Source organism: Anguilla rostrata, chromosome 6 (assembly GCF_018555375.3).
Source record: "Anguilla rostrata isolate EN2019 chromosome 6, ASM1855537v3, whole genome shotgun sequence".
NCBI classification, from domain to species: Eukaryota; Metazoa; Chordata; class Actinopteri; order Anguilliformes; family Anguillidae; genus Anguilla; species Anguilla rostrata.
In genome coordinates, this window is record NC_057938.1 from 12,022,420 (window position 1) to 12,043,612 (window position 21,193).

Below are 21,193 nucleotides of genomic sequence, written 5' to 3' on the forward strand. Positions count from 1 at the left end.
TTGAACATCAGACGATATCTTATGCACTTCTACCATCTTAGTTTATATTATAGATTATAAAATATTATACAAACGTCTTCCCTTTCTCTATATCTTTGATTGAAAGATAACAGTAGAAGCAAAATAATTGTAAGTAAAATGATTTGTTTCACATTACTAAAGTATTATTTTGGTATTGCATATTTCATAAAGATTTAATCAGCCACGATGTTAAAATACACCTTTAGTGTCAGGTATATGTAATTAAGGAATATAAATGATATTTCTTAACTATATGTATGCTTCATTTTTGAATATTTTGTTTAATATTGCAATGCTAATAGCCCGTTGACCTACATTAGAATGGATAATTCATCCACTGTGTGAATAAAAATGCCGTGATGAGCTTCATAATCTGAAAGCCAATTACAGTCGTGCCAATGCTGACTGTGGCCTGCAGTCTCACAGGGTAATACAGCATCACCCTGGGAGGGGCCTTTTAAATTCCTCATCAGGTCACTCTTGCCCCTCCCACACATCCTCACAGAAAGCATATATTTTTCTACAGGTTCTCTCTCCCCAAAGTACCTGAATGTCCACCTCACAACAAGATGCTTCTTTTTGCCGGGCTGGTGTTAACTGTTGTCTTCTGTAAGTTATCTTTAGTGAGCGCATCAGAAGACATTGGCTTGGTGCAGTAAATGATCTTTCTTGTGATTACTTAAGTGTAATTTTTATTTCTCTGTGTATTACTTTTAGGCATTTCCTCTGGAGAAGTCAAGTTACAAACCATAGCAGAAGAAGGACAAGTCTCCATGGAATGTACATTCAGCACAAGCAGCTCGAGCTATAACACATTCTACTGGTACCGTCAGTACCCTGGGTCAGCTCTTCAGTATATACTGCGCAGGGGGTGGCTCACTGGCACATCCGATTTTGCCAAAGAACGATTTGATGCAACTGCTGACACATCCAGCGGCAAAACCATTTTGACAATTAAAAAATTAATTCCAGAAGACACTGCATTTTATTACTGTGCACTGCGGCACACAGTGATATATTAATGGCAACTCTCATACAAAAACCTGCTAGGATTCCACAGCTTTGAAGTTGTTTTTAATCAGAACCAACAAGACGGTGAAGCCTCAACAGGAAATGAGTCTCAAAGTGTTATCTACATATTTGGTCCCAGTCCAATGCACCTGTAAACTGTTTGGACTGAATGTAATACATTTTGTGGTGCAAAAACAACGATGATAAGATTAATTTTTCTTCTCTGGGGTATAATTTCTGGTGCATTTATTTTCCACAGAGACTGACATTGATCCAACCCTAGACAATAACTGTCAAGATGTGGTAATACTATGAAATAAATTGTATTCAACAAGTCACCAATGAGGTGACTGAATGCTACATTCTACATGTAAGTGTAATTACTTGGGACATTATAGCAGTAAATCTTCAGTGGAACAATGACATACACATCGGTATTGAACAATTTAGCAGGATGAGGCCCCTTTGTGGCTCCTTATGTGAAGAGCTCAAAGCTCATTTTCTATCAGTAAGCTGATGAAAGCAGGGTAGTGGGGTGTGTGTAAGGTCTGTACATTAAGTTAACTTTTCCATTTTCCAGGTGGGTGTAAGTTCTATAACATAAAATGAACCTGTACCTACACGGGGTTATTAAATGGTTCATATGTTTTTGGTTAACAGGATTGCATGAAGAAAGATGGGAGGAATTGCTGCTTGCAGAAGACCAGTTTGGTCAAAGTACTTTACTGAAAATCGGCATAAGTACAACTGCATACAGCAGTTGTTATTTCTTCACTGTCTGTCTGTACAAAATGTTTTTTTCATACATACCACTGTATACTAACCAGACAGCATACTTATTGTGTTCTATAAGTGACCATTTCCAATCAGATAATGAACTTGATTTCAGGTAATAGATCTGTTTGTGCTGTATCTGATCTCTTTACCAGAAAACGATCTTTCTTTTAAAACTGCAGAGGAGAAGCTACTGTAAGTAGTGATTAGTGAGTGGGAGGAGTTTCCTGTTAAAACTGTAGAGGGAGTCAGAGTGGCAGACTTATTCTGTTCTAGTTGTGCCTAAAGTCAGTGTTTCTTTCTAACAGCTATCATGGTACTGTACAGTTTATTTCTTCTATTTTCAACAATGGTGGGTAAGTAGCTGATTACCTCTATCATATCTGGTGCTCTGAGTTCATTGAGATGTAAAGTTTTAAGGACTGAAAATTAAAACAAATCATGAAGTCCCCGAAATAAAACTAAACATGAAAGTTGTGTTGTATCATGAACATAAATTACTATGACTGGTAGCTGGCTCCTTGAATTCAACATATTTTTTTAAAGTCAAGAAAAACATGATTTTGTCCTCAGGTGACAGCCTTGGACAGGATGCAATTACTTCCACTTCTGAAGAAGAGCATGTTTTGGTTGGCAGTGGAGTTACTCTATCATGCAACTACTCAGCTGTTAGTGTAAACAGTCTACAGTGGTATCGCCAGCACCCTGGATCCAAACCAGAATTCCTCATCCTCACCTATTCTGAACCAAAGACAGACAAGCGGTTCACCATAAAACATGATAAAAATAACAAGTTTGTGCATCTGGAGATCTCCTCTGCTGTAGTGACAGACTCTGCTCTGTACTACTGTGCCCTGGAGCCCACAGTGACAGGAAACCCATAAACTCTGTACAAAAACTTCACAACACAAGAAATATTATGGCAACCAATATCAACCCTCTTCTTTGCTTGTGCCATATTACAGTGTATAGGCCAGGCTCAATAATAATAATAATAATAATAATAATAATAATAATAATTATTATTATTATAACAATAATAATAATAATAATAACCATTGTCATCATCGTCATCATCATCATAATCATAAATATCTTAATAATATGCTGTAATTAAAAGTAAATGCTGCCTTTAAGTATCTCCAAAAATCCATCGAGAAATTGTCTCAAAAATCAGATCGGGGTGAATTATCTTCACTTGTGGAATTTTGGCACCGTCTGGAGTAAAACACATGGAAGTCTTCCATATTTCTTAGAGGTGCTGCTGTAGTAGTTTTTGCAAATAATGACCTAGGAAGCCACAGGTAACCTGTCCCCATAAATGTGAGGTGATTCAACAGCTGTCCTGCGGTTCTTTGTGGCTCAAGGACGGGTAAAATAGTTACTGGTTGTTATTTAATTGGAAGAGTCACTGTTTCACCTTGTTTGGCAGATGAAATTCTTTTTCCTCTGTACTTATTTATATGTTTCCATTAATAATCACAAATGATCTCATACACCAAAAATGAAATGTTATTATTTGACATAAAAAATGACATTAAAAAACATTAAAATCCAAAAATAAATGTATATTCATTACTAAAAAATAAATTACTTAATGGGAAAACAAGGGCAAAAAACCATATGAGCCGACATTGACCCACTTGGTTGCCGTAACTTTTTGCATGCTCCTGCCTGTAAAGATGCCTGTCAGCTGTAGAGGCTGGGTACTGCACCTGGGACATTGGAGCCTGAACTCTTGTCACTGATCAACTGTGTTTCAATCATTCATGCTTCTTTGACTTCCTGCTTTAATTTATTTATTTTTGGTAAATATTAGGACCCAGTGTGGAACTGAACATGTCCAATTAACTATTGCAACTGCAGCCTTGTTCGTGCGCAAACTGGACAGCCGATTCGAGAGAGTAGGCATCTGTGGTTCTCCTCTAAAACATGTGCTGTCATCAGCCTGTTTCTTTTCACCCAGCAACCCAGAAATAAGCTTGTATAGAGTTGAGTTGAAGACATCTCATATGCTGCCAAGGTTACCTGATTGACTAGTGGGGGTCACTACAGGGCCCCTAACCGGCTGAACTCCCCCATACCCTGGACAACAGAATCGGAAGTTGTGCATCACCCTGTGGAGGCTGCTTTCATTTCTGCTGACAATGTGGCTGGGGTCACAGTCCACTTCCTGCCATCAGTGAAAGAGATGACATTAGCTCTCTTGTAGTTCTGTGTGGCCCATGGGGTAATTTGTTGAATTTAAATTTTACTTTAAATTTTATTTGCAGTAACTAGAGTCATAACTGTCAGTTCCAATATGGGAGAAAAATTTGTGGAAAAAATATTATATATCAGTATCTTTGAAGAACACGTGGTTAAAAAAGGAGATATCTTTGGGGTTTCTGCATTTTTCTCTGTTTGTCTGCATTTAAAAATTATTGGTTTATATTTGAAAATATTATACAAATGTTCTCCCTTTTTTCTCTATCTTTGACTGAAAGATAAAAGCATAAGAAAGTGCATTTCATATTTTTCAGAAATTGAATAATTTGTTTCACATTATTTAAATAATATTTTAATTTTAGAAATTGCATTCAGCTTTCATCAACCACACAGAGCACTCAGGTCTGATATTCATGAGCCACAATCACTGGAATGCATCTTCTGGAAAACACTCAATTTGCCCTAAATGTCCTGTAATGTCTCCAGTTTCCCACAAGATGTCACCGTAGCATAGTATTTTCCCTTGAAGTATTCTGGTTTATGTGATGCTGCGGAACTAAACTCAAACAACCTACATTACGTATGAAGTATATATTGCATGTATTGAAGTGGGAGATATTACAAATAATACAATATGACAAGAATGGTCATAATTAAATGCTACATTGGAGAAAATTACCTGGTAATATTGATGAACTAAGAATATTATAATAGTGTATAATAGAGCATGATGAATATGAGCAGTGACTAACACCAGAGGCTGCAGGTGTGAAACCCCAGGGGGCGGGTAATGCAGGAGCTACAAGAACAAAACCTCTTCAGCACTGTGCTGTTATACCTCACTGAGAGAGAAAACACATGCAGGGACTTCAGCACTGAGGCTAATAGCACAAATGCTTCCCCTATTCTGTGGCTTACTATTTTATACCATAGGTAAGAGAATGAGAATTTGAAGCACATATTCAAGTATTTATTTACATATTTAGATGGCTTAAATGACCATTTAACAGCAAAGTGCATGTTGTTGAGGTTAACATTAACATTTAACATTGTGTAACATAATTTGTTATTCAATAATAAGTAATTCTATAAATTTTCTTGTTCATAAACATAATAAATGCTTCAGTTCTAATACCATCATTGTTATTGTGTAATGTTTTCCAGGTAACACCCAAGGTGACACTGTCCTTCAATATCCCTCAGTATTTCTGACAGAAAATGAGAAATCATCATTATACTGTCAGTATGAAACTACTGACACTACTCCTTATCTTTTTTGGTACATCCAGCAAGAGAATAAATCACCAGAGCTCATCCTTGGCAATTATAATGTCCGTGGAAATGGTTATAAAGAAGGACTCGCAGCAGATAACGAGAAGTCAAACAAAACCTTTAATCTGAAGATCACTGCAGCTGTGCTGTCTGACTCTGCCACATACTACTGTGCTCTGAGGCCCACATTGTGTGAGTCTGTTTCACTATCAAATCTCTTCTCGTGTCTGCCTGATACTCTGAATCTGCTCATGTTCTTATACTGAACGTGTCACTGCTCATCATGTGACTTTACGCTTGATAAGCTCCAAATAAATTTATGTAACTGTACTCATTCAAAAGAACATTGCAGATGTACTGTGTTACATACCAGCTTCTTTTCAATTTTTTAAAAATTTGCATCTACTGCTCTTTGAGTTTGTTCTTAGTTTGCTTGTTGCAAACTATCTGTAATATCTTGGGAGAGTCAATTATTGAAGTACTGAGAAACTAATCTGGTTGTCTACTAACGTGTTGTCTTTTTTCCTTGTTCCTTACAACTACATGCACCAAATTCACTTCACCCAAAAATTTCAATGTTCTTTTTTAAGTTAAACGTTTGCAGAGGGAGTCAGAATAGAGGACTTACCCTGTTCTTACAGACAGTGTTTCCTTTTAAAAGCTATCATGATGTTACAATATTTCCAATGTCTTCTGTTGTCAAACAAGCTATTTAAAATTCTATGATCAGAATAAGAAAAAAGCAGTAAAACATCCAGAGCTACCTCTTATTCCTGAATCTTTCCAATTTCTTATGTCATAACTGGAGAATAAAAAAAGTAAACATTGTAAATATAGTCATTCTTCAAAATATTACAATATTTTAAGCAGTTTTGCATTCTGTTTTTTTATTTTTATTTTTTTAATAGTTTTGCCAGTCAGCAGTTCATTGATAAGTCAACAGACACATTTTGAAGAATGACTTGAAGCAACTGTGGACAACTCCAGTGGTAAAACAATTTTTACAATTTACAATATCAAAACGACTTATCATGTTATATATATATAATATATATATATATATATATATATATATAAGTTGATCGCATAAATGTTCTCAATTTCAAATTGTTTACTAGTTTGGGGAAGAATCTATTTTTAGAATGCATATTGGCTGGGTGACACCAATCATTGCTTAGAAAATGCATGCATCCATACCAAAGCACATCAGTACCCATGTTTTTCCAACAGAGCAAATGTGTAGTAAGGATTTGGTGACATCAAAAGATACTATATATATTTAAAGAAAAAATATTTAGGTTACATTGCTCTCATTATTTGTTCAATAGTAGGTCTTAGTAATAACAGTAATGAAATGTGTGCACCTTCCTTTGTTCTTGGAACAGCACAGATTCACATTCACTGGGAAGCAGAATCTGTCTTAGCAGAAGTAGAGACAGTGACTCTCCCCTCTCTCCCACATTGTAACATTTGGGGGTGGGCCAGTGAGTTCAGTTTTCTTTCTGTCCCAATATGAATCTATGATAACAGAACACACAGGGCAAGTTTGTACCAAAAAAATAAAATAAAAAAATACACTATCCTCAACTCCTCTCAGGGTTAAGCTCATGCTAACAAGGAACTCCCTCAATTAATCTGATCAGATACTGGTGACTGGAATAAACTTAACTTTGAACAGTATTGTTAAGACATCTTCTGTACATAATTGAGCTCAATGGAGTCTGTATTATAATATTTATATTTTTTGAGCTAGATACAGTTAACACCTCCAGCACGCACAACACAGCCACACCAAGCTGACGTCCTTTGCCAAGATTCCAGGCTTTCTGGTACCCTCTATATTAATGTGCAGCTATTGTAGATAATCTTTCTGAACCAATAGGTGTATCATTGTTATGCATTTAAAATTTATTTTTCACCATTCCACCCTGACAAGTTTACTGTGCCTTCCTACCATCACAACAATGTTTCATAACCACAACTCATATTGTACACAGCAAAAGTTAAGATGAACTCATCGGATCAATGGAACTTTAGATTTCATTTCCATTTGGACAAGCTTTTCATCAATGCTATCTGACTTGCTCAACTTGAGTGGTCATGCCACAGAAGATTACTGACCAGGCATTTCCTCCAGTGCGGTGATCGTGGGTCTGACTAACAACTCTGATCATCCTGATATTCGCCCAATTATCAACCAGCACCAGCTCTGTTACAGATTATGTGCACTGCAATACCTTCTTAACGACAACGCCTGCTGGACTGTTTGACCGCATACCTGCACTGTGCTCCAGAAAGGAACATGCGTTATGTCTCAACCTCCCGACATTCCACAGGTCACCGCCGTATGCTCAGCGCCTTTGTTGGTCACTAATAATTGGTCTTGGTGGCTTGAGCAGGCACTGAAAGGATCACACCAGGTATCTTCAGTATTCATTTCAGTAAACATTAATAGTTCACTTGTGAATCTGATTTCTAACACGGTATCCTTTGCAAACCTACCCTATTTTACTTTCCAGAATAGACAAACAACCTATGCTTGTTGTGCTGCACTGTTAAATTACAGCATTGTGGTCACTACAAGATATAATAATTTCTGAAACACACTAAATTTCCTTATTGACTAGCCCTCCACCCATCACCTAGCCGTGAAAGTCAGATTATTGGTTCCATTACAGGAAGATTGCATTGAAGTAGAGAATCATAGAATATTTTAGTTTATTAATTATTTAAGTAATTATTTATACTTTTGCTTGTCATTCTCTGCGTGAACAGTACCTCATGGTGGATCAGTCATATCTGGTCTGTCAATGGTGGAAACTAAATACCTCATTCCATTTTAAGATTAGTTTCTATTGTTTGAATCTGAACCTTCTCTTTTTGTCCTTGGATACAAAATGTGCTAAAGCCTGTAGTAATTAGTTGTATTGTAAACAGGCTCAAGCACCTGGTTCTGCTTTCTACTTTGTAGCCATGATGCTCGTTTTCATACCAATGTGTGACATCACGTTACTGATAACCAATAATTCACAGTATTAATTCCCATTTTGGACAAAATACCTCAGTGTGTTTTTCTAATACACCACAGTTGGCAACCCCTATTAATAGATGTAGCCTTTCTACTGCCCTTGGCAGGATTGCATAGGGGGTAGGGGTTGTCTCTGACTATAATGGATTGCTAATTAGACACAGTTTACATTTGGATAGTAAAACCTTTGTTCCTTTCCATTTCATATATGAGAAGTGAGCAGTAAATTAGATTGGTCTAAAATGAGCTGGAAAATAAAATGGGCATTAACATTAAATGAAAGTTTAGCTCAAGCAAAGCACATGTTACAGCCCCTATCACAAGCTTAGTTTACAAAAGACATGCTCAGTTATTTAACTTTCTTTATTTGCGTCCAAAACAGCTACTGCATGCTGCATGCTGCAACTTGTTATTTATGCATGGTATACTAATATGTATTTATTCAAAGCAAGGCCAAATTTTGATAGAATTCAAGACATTAGTTAAATTCTCAGTATTTATATTTTTGTAAAGAAATCAGTGAAGCTCATTTATTTCCAATTTTAAGGAGGAGCTAAATACTCAATGGGTGGGTGAGTTTCCTGTTTAAACTATGCAGAGGGAGGGAGTCAGTGTCATAGGATTTATTCTGTTCTAGCTGTGTTAAAGTCTAACTGTGTTTCTTTCTAACAGCTATCATGATGTTGCACTGTTTATTTCTTCTGTTGTCAACAATGGTTGGTAAGTGCCACTCCACATTTATTCTTTAATCTACAGTATTATTTCACTGAAGCACCAATAATGATAAAGTGATTTTTTAGAAACTGTTTTCCAAACCAAGAGTCCATAAAGGTATGATAAATACCACTTGTATGGTAGTATGCAAACATAGCATCAGGACATCTTGGTACCTTGACTGAATTTTATTAATTTGGCAATGCTGTCCTCCTTTGTAATACCATGTATGTCTATATTTCTTTTGTAAATACATTTACAGTTTGTTTACGGGATATAATGAAGTTATACCAGGTTTTTAAATCACAAATAATTCCAGAATAATCTAAAACATGACACATATATGTATGACTATGTAAAGCTGCATGAATAAAATAATTATTTGTTTGAAAAATGAGCCTTTTTTGGATAGGATTTTTGAAATCTATTCCACAAAATTGTCTTCTGCAGGTGACAGTTTTCAGGATGGAATTACATCAGTAGCGAATGCAGTGCATGCTTTGGAGGGCAGCAGTGTTGCGCTGTCATGCAACTACACTGCTTCTCTTACTGGAGGCAGTTTACACTGGTATCGCCAATACCCCAGGTCAAAACCTGAATTCCTCATCCTCATCATCAGAACTGAAGAGAGAGAAGAGAAAGATGGGAGGATTGTGAATCATGACAAAGCAGGCAACCATGTTGATCTGGAGCTCTCCTCTGTTAAAGTGACAGACTCTGCTCTGTACTACTGTGCCCTGCAGCCCACAGTAACAGGAAACCCATCATCTCTGTACAAAAACCTGTCAATGCCTGATACAAGGGAGCAACACAAGTACTATTTTGAAACATCATCACATTGTATGCTTAAGGTTATCTTTCTTTCAGTCACCATGCAGTATATCATATTTATTTCATTTTGAAAATTAATTTTGACAATGTTCACCACTTCTGAGGTTAACAAAAGTTTTTGGTCCTGCTTCATGAAAAAGAACTCTCATTCACACACATATTGTAATATGCACTGAAATGAAAATCAGGACAATTAAATTAATATTTTAGGCCCACATTTAAATTTTGCCAGCCATTTGGAAATTGAAGTAAACACTGCCAAATTTAATGCTTGTCTTACATGTATACTTCAGGCATTATATGTCTGTATCTGGTACATCGGGAAATAAGTTCATTTTAATTTGATAGGCAAAACCTCAAAACTTCAAAAACATAATTCTCTCATTTCTTATATTTTGTCACTTCGACTAAATAAATTTCACTTTTTCACTTTGATTTAATAAAAGTAGACTGTGCAGTCAGTGTGTCTTCCTCATTCTAAGTGCTTTCAATACTGTGCATTTTGAAAACTGGATCATTCATTAAATAAAGAGGTCTCTCTGTTTGAAGCCACCAACACGACAGGCAAGAATCAGCAGGAGGAGCTGCACTCAGTCTCCAGAAGGTGCGCTTTGAGCAGTGGGAGAATAAGCAAATGAGGAATGAGATGATGCAGAGAATGATATTCACTGTATCTTCCATTTGCCTGATTTTTATTGGGACAACAAATTGGTGTAATATTGAAAAATTAAAATGGTTTTCTATTTTTTTTTTGTTGCCATTTTCCCCATTTTCTCCCCAATTTAGTCGTTATACCAATTCCCCGTGTGGACCAGCGACTGTCCTTGCGCTGTCCTCTGTCGGTCTGGGGAGGGTGTAGACTGCCACATGCCTCCTTCGATACATGAGGAGTCGCCAGCCGCTTCTTTTGACCTGACAGCGAGGAGTTTCACTGGGAGAGCGTAACTCGCGCAGAGGTTCACGCTATCTCCCCCCGGATCCCCTCGCCTCTGGACAGGCACCCCAACCAACCAGTAGGAGTCGCTAATGCAGCAAACAGGACTCATACCCTCACCGGCTTCCCACCCGTGAACACTGCCAGTTGTGTTCATAGGAACGTCTGACCAAGCAGGAAGTACTGCTGCCGGGGATTGAACCTGGGTCTCAGCGGTGGTAGGCCAGTGATTATACCTCTACACTACCCAGACTGTCCAAAATGGTTTTCTATTTTAATTCAGCTTTCATCAGCCACCTACAGCTCTCTGGAAAAATGTCATGTCCTTGTATACTGCAGTGAACTCAGTTATCCACAAAATTCCACTGTTTTCCAGTACTGTCTTCCCCAATTCAAGGCACCAAACTCAGGCAACCCAAGCAATACAGAAAATATCATGAATGAAATGGAACAGCCAATAATAAATTGACTAAGCCGAGGCAAATATTTTCACAGCACACTCAGTATAAAGTTGCCATTGAAATTTAACATGTGGCCAAGTCGGGTTTTCAGAAGGTACAGAGTGTTGTGAGTTGGAGATAGCTGTTATTCGTCACACACATCTACAAATTTACCCACCTTTTCTCAACCAGAAATAAGTTATATTCATAAATATAAGTGATATGGGGCTACTACATTTTTCAAGGATTCAACTGTCTTGCAAAAATAGATGTATCTATTGAATTGAGAAGCTGGCCAAATTTTGGTAAGGTACTTAAATATGAAATTTTAGTTTTCTATTAAAGTAAAAATATTGCAGTTAATTCAGAGCAATTTATTTTTTATGTCAATAAACCAGGACAACTTATTTTCATTTAGCAGTTTGATTCTCAGCTGTGTTTTTTCTGTCCAGGGGAGGGGCTAAACAGTCAGCGATTGGGAGAAGGCTATGTAGAGGTTTCAGAGTGCAGGACTTATTCTGTTCTAGCTGTGCTTAAAGTGAGTGTTTATTTCTAACAGCTGTCATGATGTTGCACTGTTTATTACTTCTGTTTTCAGCAATGGTGGGTAAGTAGCTGATTGCATTTATCTCATTTTTAGTACTCTTATTTCATTCAGATGTAAGATATTAAGGTTTGAAAGTGCCCATGTTAAAACTAAAATCCCTTAAATTCCACATATAATTTTGAAGTCATGAAAAATGTATTTATTGTCCCCAGGTGACAGCCTTGGACAGGATACAATCATTTCCACATCTAAAGAAGAGCATGTTTTGGCTGGCAGCAGTGTTACTCTGTCATGCAACTACTCAGCTGTTAATGCAAACAATCTACAATGGTATCGCCAGTACCCTGGATCCAAACCAGAATTTCTCATCCTGATCCTCTTCTTTGGAAGTGAAGACAAAAAGACAAACAAGCAGTTCACTGTAAAACATGATAAAAAGAACAGCCGTGTGCATCTGGAGATCTCCTCTGCTGAAGTGGCAGACTCTGCTCTGTACTACTGTGCCCTGGAGCCCACAGTGACAGGAAACCCTTAAACTCTGTACAAAAACCTGATACTGATGCACTTGTTGTACGTCGCTCTGGATAAGAGCGTCTGCTAAATGCCTGTAATGTAATGTAATGCAATGATACTACTTAAGTAGTCTTTTCAGACATCATCATTGTATGTTTAAGTATATCTTCCTTTCAGTCACCATTTCTGAAAAAAGGTTGTATTGTATGCCCATTTCACTTTTATTGAGTAGGTAATATTGAAAGGTTGAATGTTGTAATATTTTAAAATTGCAAAGGTTTCATATTCTATTCACCTTTTATCAGCCACCCACAGCATTCTGATCTGCTTTGTATCCGCCACTGTCATTGGAACTTACCTGCTGTAAAAATACTTCACTTATCCCCACAAGTATCCTGCAGTGGATCCAGTCATCCACAAGATGCCACTATTTCATGGTGCCTCAAGCTCAGGCAAGCAAACATTCATTAGAATCTAAATACGATGAGTTACAGAATGGTAATAGATTTTATTTACCGAATATTTTAAATTAAAATAAATTAAAGCTACTATATTTATGCGTACATTTGTAAAAAAAAAAGAAAAAAAAAGAAATTGCCGTACAACATAAAGCTGAGCATCACACCCAAATTTGGAATGTCCAGTTAGCTATTTTACAAACGCAGCCACGTTCATGCATGATCTCCACTGCCAATTCGGGAAAGTGTAGACACCCGCAGTTTCCCTCCGAAACACATGGTGACGCCAGCCTGCTTCTCTTCACACCACAGTCCACAGTCAAGCTCACCGACAGTATAGCTGAGTCAGAGCAAGACATCTCATATATGGCTTTGGCACGCAGCCATGGTTACCTGATCTACCGACGGGTGTCACTAAACTACCCCAAACCACATGAACCCTCCCATTGCCTGGAAGAGTCTCATCTTGTGGAGGCTGCTTTTATTTCTGCCAACAATGTGGCTTCCTGCCATCAGTGAACGAGATAGCATTAGCTCTCCTGCAGTTCTGTGTGGCCCATGGGCTAATTTGTCGGACAAGTGAATCTACTTTAACTGTTATTAGCTGTAGCTGAGTTAGAATAATGACAAAGAATAATGGAAAACAATGTTCATATATTAGTATCTGTGAAGAGCATGTGTAATTGAACATCAGAAGATACTTGGGGATTTCTGCTATCTGCATTTTTAGATATTTGCTTCATGTTATATATTATAAAATATTATACACATGTCTTCCCTTTCTCTATATCTTTGATTGAAAGATAACAAGAGAAGCAAATTAATTATAAATAAAATGATTTGTTTCACATTGCTAAAATATTATTTTGGTATTGCATATTTCATGAAGTTTTCATCAGCCACCATGGTAAGAGTAAAATACACCTTTAGGGTCAGGTATATGTAATTAAGGAATATAAATATTTCATAACAATATGTATGCTGCTTTTTTGAATATTTTGTTTACTATTGCAAAGCTAATAGCCCATTAGGCTACATTAGAATGAATATTTAACCCACTGTTGTGTGAATAAAAATGCAGTTCAATGAGATTGCCTGTGGTCAAACCTGCTTGATCAGTTGATTGATAAGCCAATAGAATAATTTTTAGCCAAAGGCACATCACTAATTTAAAACAGACCATCTAGCTCAAGCATTAGCTTTTGGGGCCATGATGAGCTTCATAATCTGAAAGCCAATTACAGTTGTGCCAATGCTGACTGTGGCCTGCAGCCTCACAGGATAATACAGCATCACCCAGGGAGGGGCCTTTTATATTCTCATCAGGTCACTGTTGCTCCTCCCACACATCCTCACAGAAAACATTAACTTTTGCCCAAGTTCTCTCTCCACAAAGAACCTGAATGTTCACCTCACAAGATGCAACTTTTTTCTGGGCTGGTGTTAACTGTTGCCTTCTGTAAGTTATCTTTAGTGAGCGCATCAGAAGACATTGGCTTGGTGCAGTAAATGATCTTTCTTGTGATTACTTAAGTGTTATTTTTATTTCTGTGTATTACTTTTAGGCATTTCCTCTGGAGAAGTCAAGTTACAAACCATGGCAGAAGAAGAACAAGTCTCCATGGAATGTACCTTCAGCACAAGCAGCTTGAACTATAACACATTCTACTGGTACCGTCAGTACCCTGGGTCAGCCCTTCAGTATATTCTGCACAGGGGGGCCTGGACTGGTACATCAGGCTTTGCCCAAGGACGATTTGATGCAACTGCTGACACATCCAGTGGCAAAACAATTTTGACTATTTCAAAATTAATTCCAGAAGACACTGCATTTTATTACTGTGCACTGCTGCAACACACAGTGATATATTAATGGCAACTCTCATACTAAAACCTGCTAGGATTCCACAACTTTGAAGTTGTTTTTAATCAAAACCAACAAGATGTTGAAGCCTCAACAGGAAATTAGTCTCAAAGTGTTATCTACATATTTGGTCCCAGGGCAATACACCTGTTATTTGTTTGTACTGAATGTAATACATTTTGTGGCACACAAATAATGATGATATGATTCTTTTTTTTTCTCCAGGGTATAATATCTGGTGCATTTATTTGCCACAAAGACTGGCAGTGATCCAACCCTAGACAATAACTGTCAAGATGTGGTAACACTATGAAATAAATTGCATTCCATCAAGTCACCAAAGAGGTGACTGAATGCTACATTCTACATGGAAGTGTAATTACTTGGGACATTATAACAGTAAATCTTCAGTGGAACAATGAAATACACATTGGTATTGAACAATTTAGCAGGATGAGGCCCCTTTTTGGCCCCTTATATGAAGAGCTCAAAGCTCATTTTCTATCAGTAAGCTGATGAAAGTAGGGTAGTTGGGTGTGTGTAAGGTCTGATACATTAAGTTAACTTTTCTATTTTCTATGGGTGTTCTATAACATAAAATGACTGTACTCACGGGTTTTAAATGGTTCATATGTTTTTGGTTAACAGGATTGTATGAAGAAAGATGGGATGAATTGCTGCTTGCAGAAGACCAGTTTGGTCAAAGTACTTCATGAATATTGCCATAAGTGCAACTGAATATAGCTGTTGTTGTTTCTTCACTGTCTGCCTGTACAAAATGCTTTTTTCATACATACCACTGTATAATAACCAGACTGCATATTTATTTATTTGTTCTATAAGTGAACTATTTCCAATCAAATAATGAACTTGATTTAAGGCAATAGATCAGTTTGTGCTGTATCTGATCATTTTACCACAAAATGGTTTTACTTCTTAAACTGTAGAAGAAAGAAGAGGAGGAGCTACGGTAAGTAGTGATCAGTGAGTGGGAGGAGTTTCCTGTTAAAATTGTACAGGGTGTCAGAGTGGCAGACTTATTCTGTTCTAGTTGTGCCTAAAGTCAGTGTTTCTTTCTATCAGCTATCATGGTACCCTACTGTTTATTTATTCTATTATCAACAATGGTGGGTAAGTAGTAGCTGATTACATTTCTCTCATTTCTGGTGTTCTTATTTTATTCAGATGTAATGTTTTAAGGACTGAAAATTAAAACAAAACATGAAGTCCCCAAAATAAAACTAAACACGAAAGTTTTATTGTGTCATGAAAATAAATTACTACGACTGACAGCTGGCTCCTTGAATTCAACATTTTTTTTAAAGTCATGAAAAACACTATTTTGTCCCCAGGTGACAGCCTTGGACAAGATACAATTACTTCCACTTCTAAAGAAGAGCATGTTTTGGATGGCAGCCGAGTTACTCTGTCATGCAACTACTCAGCTGTTAGTGTACAAAGTCTACACTGGTATCGCCAGCACCCTGGATCCAAACCAGAATTCCTCATCCTCATCTATTCTGAACCAAAGACAGACAAGCGATTCACTGTTAAACATGATAAAAAGAACAAAACAGTAGTTCTGGAGATCTCCTCTGCTGAAGTGACAGACTCTGCTCTGTACTACTGTGCCCTGCAGCCCACAGTGACAGGAAACCCATAAACTCTGTACAAAAACCTCACACTGCCTGAGACAAGGCAGCAACACAAGTACAATTTTGAGACTTCATCATTGTATGTCAATTGTAGGTCAATTAATTTTATTTTAAGATAGATAGATAGATAGAAACTTTATTGATCCCGTAGTTCCCTTAAGGCCCGCATATCAATTTGGTCAGACCTCTGGAAAATTTTTGTGAACTCAAGCCAAATGTAGTGCATTATTTATATGTAGTCTTCAGACTTTAAGTGGCTGTATCTGGAACTATTAATGACTTTGTGCACGAGTGCATGCGTGTGTGCATACATATGTGCAGAAGTTCTTGCACACCAGTAAAATATAAGGATAATCACAGGTTCAAAACAATGTATTTATATTGCATATGATGTCATTGTCATTTAATGGATTATTCATGAGATAGATTAATCAACATTATAGATTAAAACGAGGATTTATCTATGAGAGACAAAAAAAAAAGTTCTTTTCCCAGAAAATTAAAAAAAATAACGGATACCAGGACATAAGCTCAGTTTAATTTTGCAGTCAAAACCTTTAAATGGCAAAACAGCACAATTTTCTCACTTATGATATTTTGACCCTTTGGAAATAAATCTAGACTGTGCAGTTAGTCTGTCTTCCTTGCCCTAAGTGCTTAAAATACAGGCTTGCTGTGTGGTTATTTAAAGTACATTGTGAAATATGGATCATTCTTTAAATAAGGAGGTTTCTCTGTTTGAAGCCACCAACAAGACAAGCAAGAATCTTCCATTCACCTTATTTCTATTGGGACAACACATTGGGGTCATACTGAAACATTTAAATGGTTTTCTATTTTATTCAGCTTTTATCAGCTAACTACACCTCTCTGGAAAAAATGGCATGTCCTTGTATACTGCAGTGAACTCCACAAGTTATCCACAAGATGTCACTCTTTTATAGAGCACAGTTTTCCCCCCAATGACTCTACTTCTTGTGCTTTCAAGGCTCCAAACTCAGGCAACCCAAGCAACACAGAAAATATCATAAATAAAATGGAGCAGCCCATAACAAATTGACTAAGCCGAGGCAAATATTTTTGCAGCCTACTCAGTCCAAATTTTCTATTGAAATTTAACATGTGGCCAAGTCAGAAATAAATTGTATTCATAAGTGATGTGGGGCTGCGATATGTTTTCATATTCAACTGCCTTGCAAAAATAGATGGATTTATTGAATTGAGCAGCTGGCCAAATTTTGACAAAGTAAGATACTTCAGTGTGATATTGCAGTTTTCTATTAAAGTAAAAATATTGCAGTTAATTCAGAGTATTTTATTTTTTATGTCAAGAAATCAGGACAACTTATTTTCATTTAGCAGTCTGATTCTCAGCTGTGTTTTATTCAGTCCAGGGGAGGGGCTAAACAGTCAGCGATTGGGAGAAGGCTATGTAGAGGGTTCAGAGAGGAGGACTTATTCTGTTCTAGCTGTGCTTAAAGTGAGTGTTTATTTCTAACAGCTGTCATGATGTTTCACTGTTTATTACTTCTGTTTTCAGCAATGGTGGGTAAGTAGCTGACTGTTTTCATCTCATTTTTGGTGCTCTTATTTCATTCAGATGTAAGGTATTAAGGTTTGAAAGCCCCCATATTCAAACTAAAATCCCTTCAATCCCACATATCATTTTAAAGACATGAAAAACATATATTTTTTGTTCCCAGGTGACAGCCTTGGACAGGATACAATCATTTCCACATCTAAAGAAGAGCATGTTCTGGCTGGCAGCCATGTTACTCTGTCATGCAACTACTCAGCTGCTAGTGGAACAGTCTACAGTGGTATCGCCAGCACCCTGGATCCAAACCAGAATTCCTCATCCTGATCCTCATCCTTGGAAGTGAAGAGGAAAAGACAAACAAGCAGTTCACTGTAAAACATGATAAACAGAACAGCCGTGTGCATCTGGAGATCTCCTCTGTTCAAGTGACAGACTCTGCTCTGTACTACTGTGCCCTGCAGCCCACAGTGACAGGAAACCCATTTATGCCGTACAAAAACCTGATAGCTACCACCTGAGACAAAATGGCAAATGTCCATTTCCTGTAAATTGGTATATACTACCATTAATAATCATATTTTGACAAACTTGAAACATTAATTTTAACATAAAAAAGGGTCCAAAAGAACGCTGGAAAAACAACGCTGGAAAACAACACACCACTGCACTTGGCCTCAGTGTGCTGCAATGTCTACAGGCTTCCACAATATGTCGCCATTTCCCTGCATAGCATTTTCTCTCAAATTATCAGGTTTTTGTCATGCCAAAGAACTAAACTTCAACTACTCAAGCGATGTAAAAAAAAAAAAAATTCCTGAAAAGAGTCAAATATGACTGACGACCTTAAAACGTACGGAAAGAGGTCTTAAATGAAACCCTAGTTATGAGAAGACTACCTGTTAATATCGATGCACAAGAAATGCTGCAAGAGTGCATTATGAATATTAGCATTCACTACCAACAGAGGCTGCAGGTGTGAAACCCCAGGGGGCGGGTGATACAGGAGCTACAAGAACAAAACCTCTTCAGCACTGTGCTGCTATACCTCACAGAGAGAGAGCACATAAAGGGACTTTATCACACTCGGGCAAGGAACACAAATGCTTCCCTTATTCTGTGGACTTATAGGCCAGTTCTGATCAATGATTCGCAACGAGACTGGATGCAACTTGCAAAATTCCAAGACGTTTGATTGTAAAAGTTCTAAAACTGCACTTGGTGATTTGACAAGGTGGGTCTTTTGAGACCCGAGGGCAGGCAACGGCTTCAGACCATAGACCGTATAAAAGCTTCAGAAGCTCTGCAACTAATCAGTTCACACTGCTGAAATTTTCTCTGCAACATTTTAAAACTGTTTTGTCTCATTGCGAATCATTGATCTGAACTGGCCTTAAGGTTACCGTTATTTACATTGCCATCAATATATTCATATAATTTATAATGATTGGAATAAAGCGGTCTTGATACAGAGCATTAACCCTGGAGTATAGGTGGAGCAGAGCCGGGTCTGATTTCTGTGTAAAGATGTCAAGCTGGAGAAAACTAAATAAAAAAATACGGCAGCATGGATTAGCATTGTTATTATTTTATTATGCTTACTTATATGTTCCTTCAGCTTGATGCCCTTTTTTTTGATGAAATCTGCTTTGTTTTTTGTTTTATTCTTCTTGTTCTGATTGCTAATTTAACACCCAGCTCCCCTTTATTCTCGAACAGTTTAGCTAGCAAAACCAGAAACACCAGGGGTAACATTTTGCAAGGCAGTTGCTATGTCACACAACAATCATTCATGAGAAAGACAATGTTTATTGTGCTCGAGATACATAATTGCACAATTTAGCAAAAAAAAAAAAAAGGCTGTTTGGCGTTACAGTGCTTTGGTCATTTAGTGGAGGTTCACAGGTTGGAAACCCACTGACTGCTTTATAGAATTTAAAATATTTTTCAAGTATATCTTAATATGTTGCATATAATTAAAATAATATATTTTGAATGATCCAGTCAAAATCACCCTTTTCACATGTGGTGCCTCCCCGTAAAACAAAAGAAAATAGCCTTTCTGTAAACCATAGAGGGTGTTTTGTGTTCAGAGGAGGGGCCAAATACTTAGTGAGAGGGGGAGCTTCCTGTTAAAACAATGCAGAGGGAGTCAGAGAGTAGGACTTGCTGTTCTGTGCTTAAAGTCAGCGTTTCTTTCCAACAACTGGCATAATGTTGCACTGTTTATTACTTCTGTTTTCAGCAATGGTAGGTAAGTGACCACTTTTCTTATCTGTGGTGCTGTTTCATCCAATCAAAATTATTGTTTGAAAGCGCTGATTTCAGCCAGATATGCTGCTTTTTATAAAAAAATTTTAAAGAACTGACTAAAATATGTTGTTTTCTGTTCTTATGAAGTAGACATAAACAATGAAAATTTTGTTTTGTGAATGAACAAAATTTAAATTGTTTATGTTTTGTTTTTGTCATTGATTGTCACCTAGTGAGTGTTGGTTATTGCTGAACATTGTGAAGAAAAAATCATTTAAATTTAATAATGAATTAAAATTAATGAAGTTTTGCGGCTTATTAATCTTGTATACATACAAAAGATTATGTGCCATGTCTAAATGATGCCCATTTTCTGTGTTTACAAACAAAACATGTAAGTACACATTTTGTTTTGTTCTGCAGGTGACAGTTTTCAGGATGAAATAACACCAGAAGCTAAAGAAGTGCATGTTTTGGAGGGAAACAATGTCAAACTCTCATGCACTTACAGAGCTGCTGCAACCTATCTGTACTGGTATCGCCAATACCCCCGATCCAAACCTGAATTCCTCATCCTGGTCCTGGGAACCACCAATACAACAGAAATAAAAGGACAGTTTACTGTTACAAATGATAAAGACAACAAACATGTGCATCTGGAGATCTCCTCTGCTAAAGTTGCAGACTCTGCTCTGTACTACTGTGCCCTGAGGCCCACAGTGACAGGAAACCCATTTACTCTGTACAAAAACCTGACACTACTTAAGTACTCTTTTCAGACATCATCATTGTATGTTTAAGAATATCTTTCTTTCAGTCACCATTTCTGAGACAAGGTTGTATTGGACGCCTATTTCACTTTTATTGAGTTGGTAATATTGAAAGGTTGAAGGTTGTAATATTGAAAAATTGCAAAGGTTTCATATTTTATTCAGCTTTTATTAACCACCCACAGCATTCTGGTCTGCTTTGTATCTACTACTGTCATTGGAACTTACCTGCTGGAATAATACTTCACTTATCCCCACAAGTATCCTGCAGTGGATCCAGTCATCCACGAGATGCCACTATTTCATGATGCCTCAAGCTCAGGCAAGCAAACATTAATTGGAATCAAAATACGATGAGTTACA

The 21,193-nt window shown here is 37.2% G+C and overlaps 2 long non-coding RNA genes across 2 annotated transcripts; both read left to right on the forward strand.

Annotated features, from left to right (window-relative positions):
- The first annotated feature begins 568 nt into the window (after positions 1-568).
- Positions 569-2,508, forward strand: LOC135257950 (uncharacterized). Its single transcript, XR_010330818.1, has 3 exons — positions 569-630; positions 739-2,162; positions 2,380-2,508. It is a non-coding gene; the product is annotated as an uncharacterized LOC135257950 (long non-coding RNA).
- Positions 2,509-19,726: 17,218 nt separating this feature from the next.
- On the forward strand, positions 19,727-20,691 carry LOC135256537 (uncharacterized). Its single transcript, XR_010330450.1, has 2 exons — positions 19,727-20,061; positions 20,484-20,691. It is a non-coding gene; the product is annotated as an uncharacterized LOC135256537 (long non-coding RNA).
- The last annotated feature ends 502 nt before the right edge of the window (positions 20,692-21,193 follow it).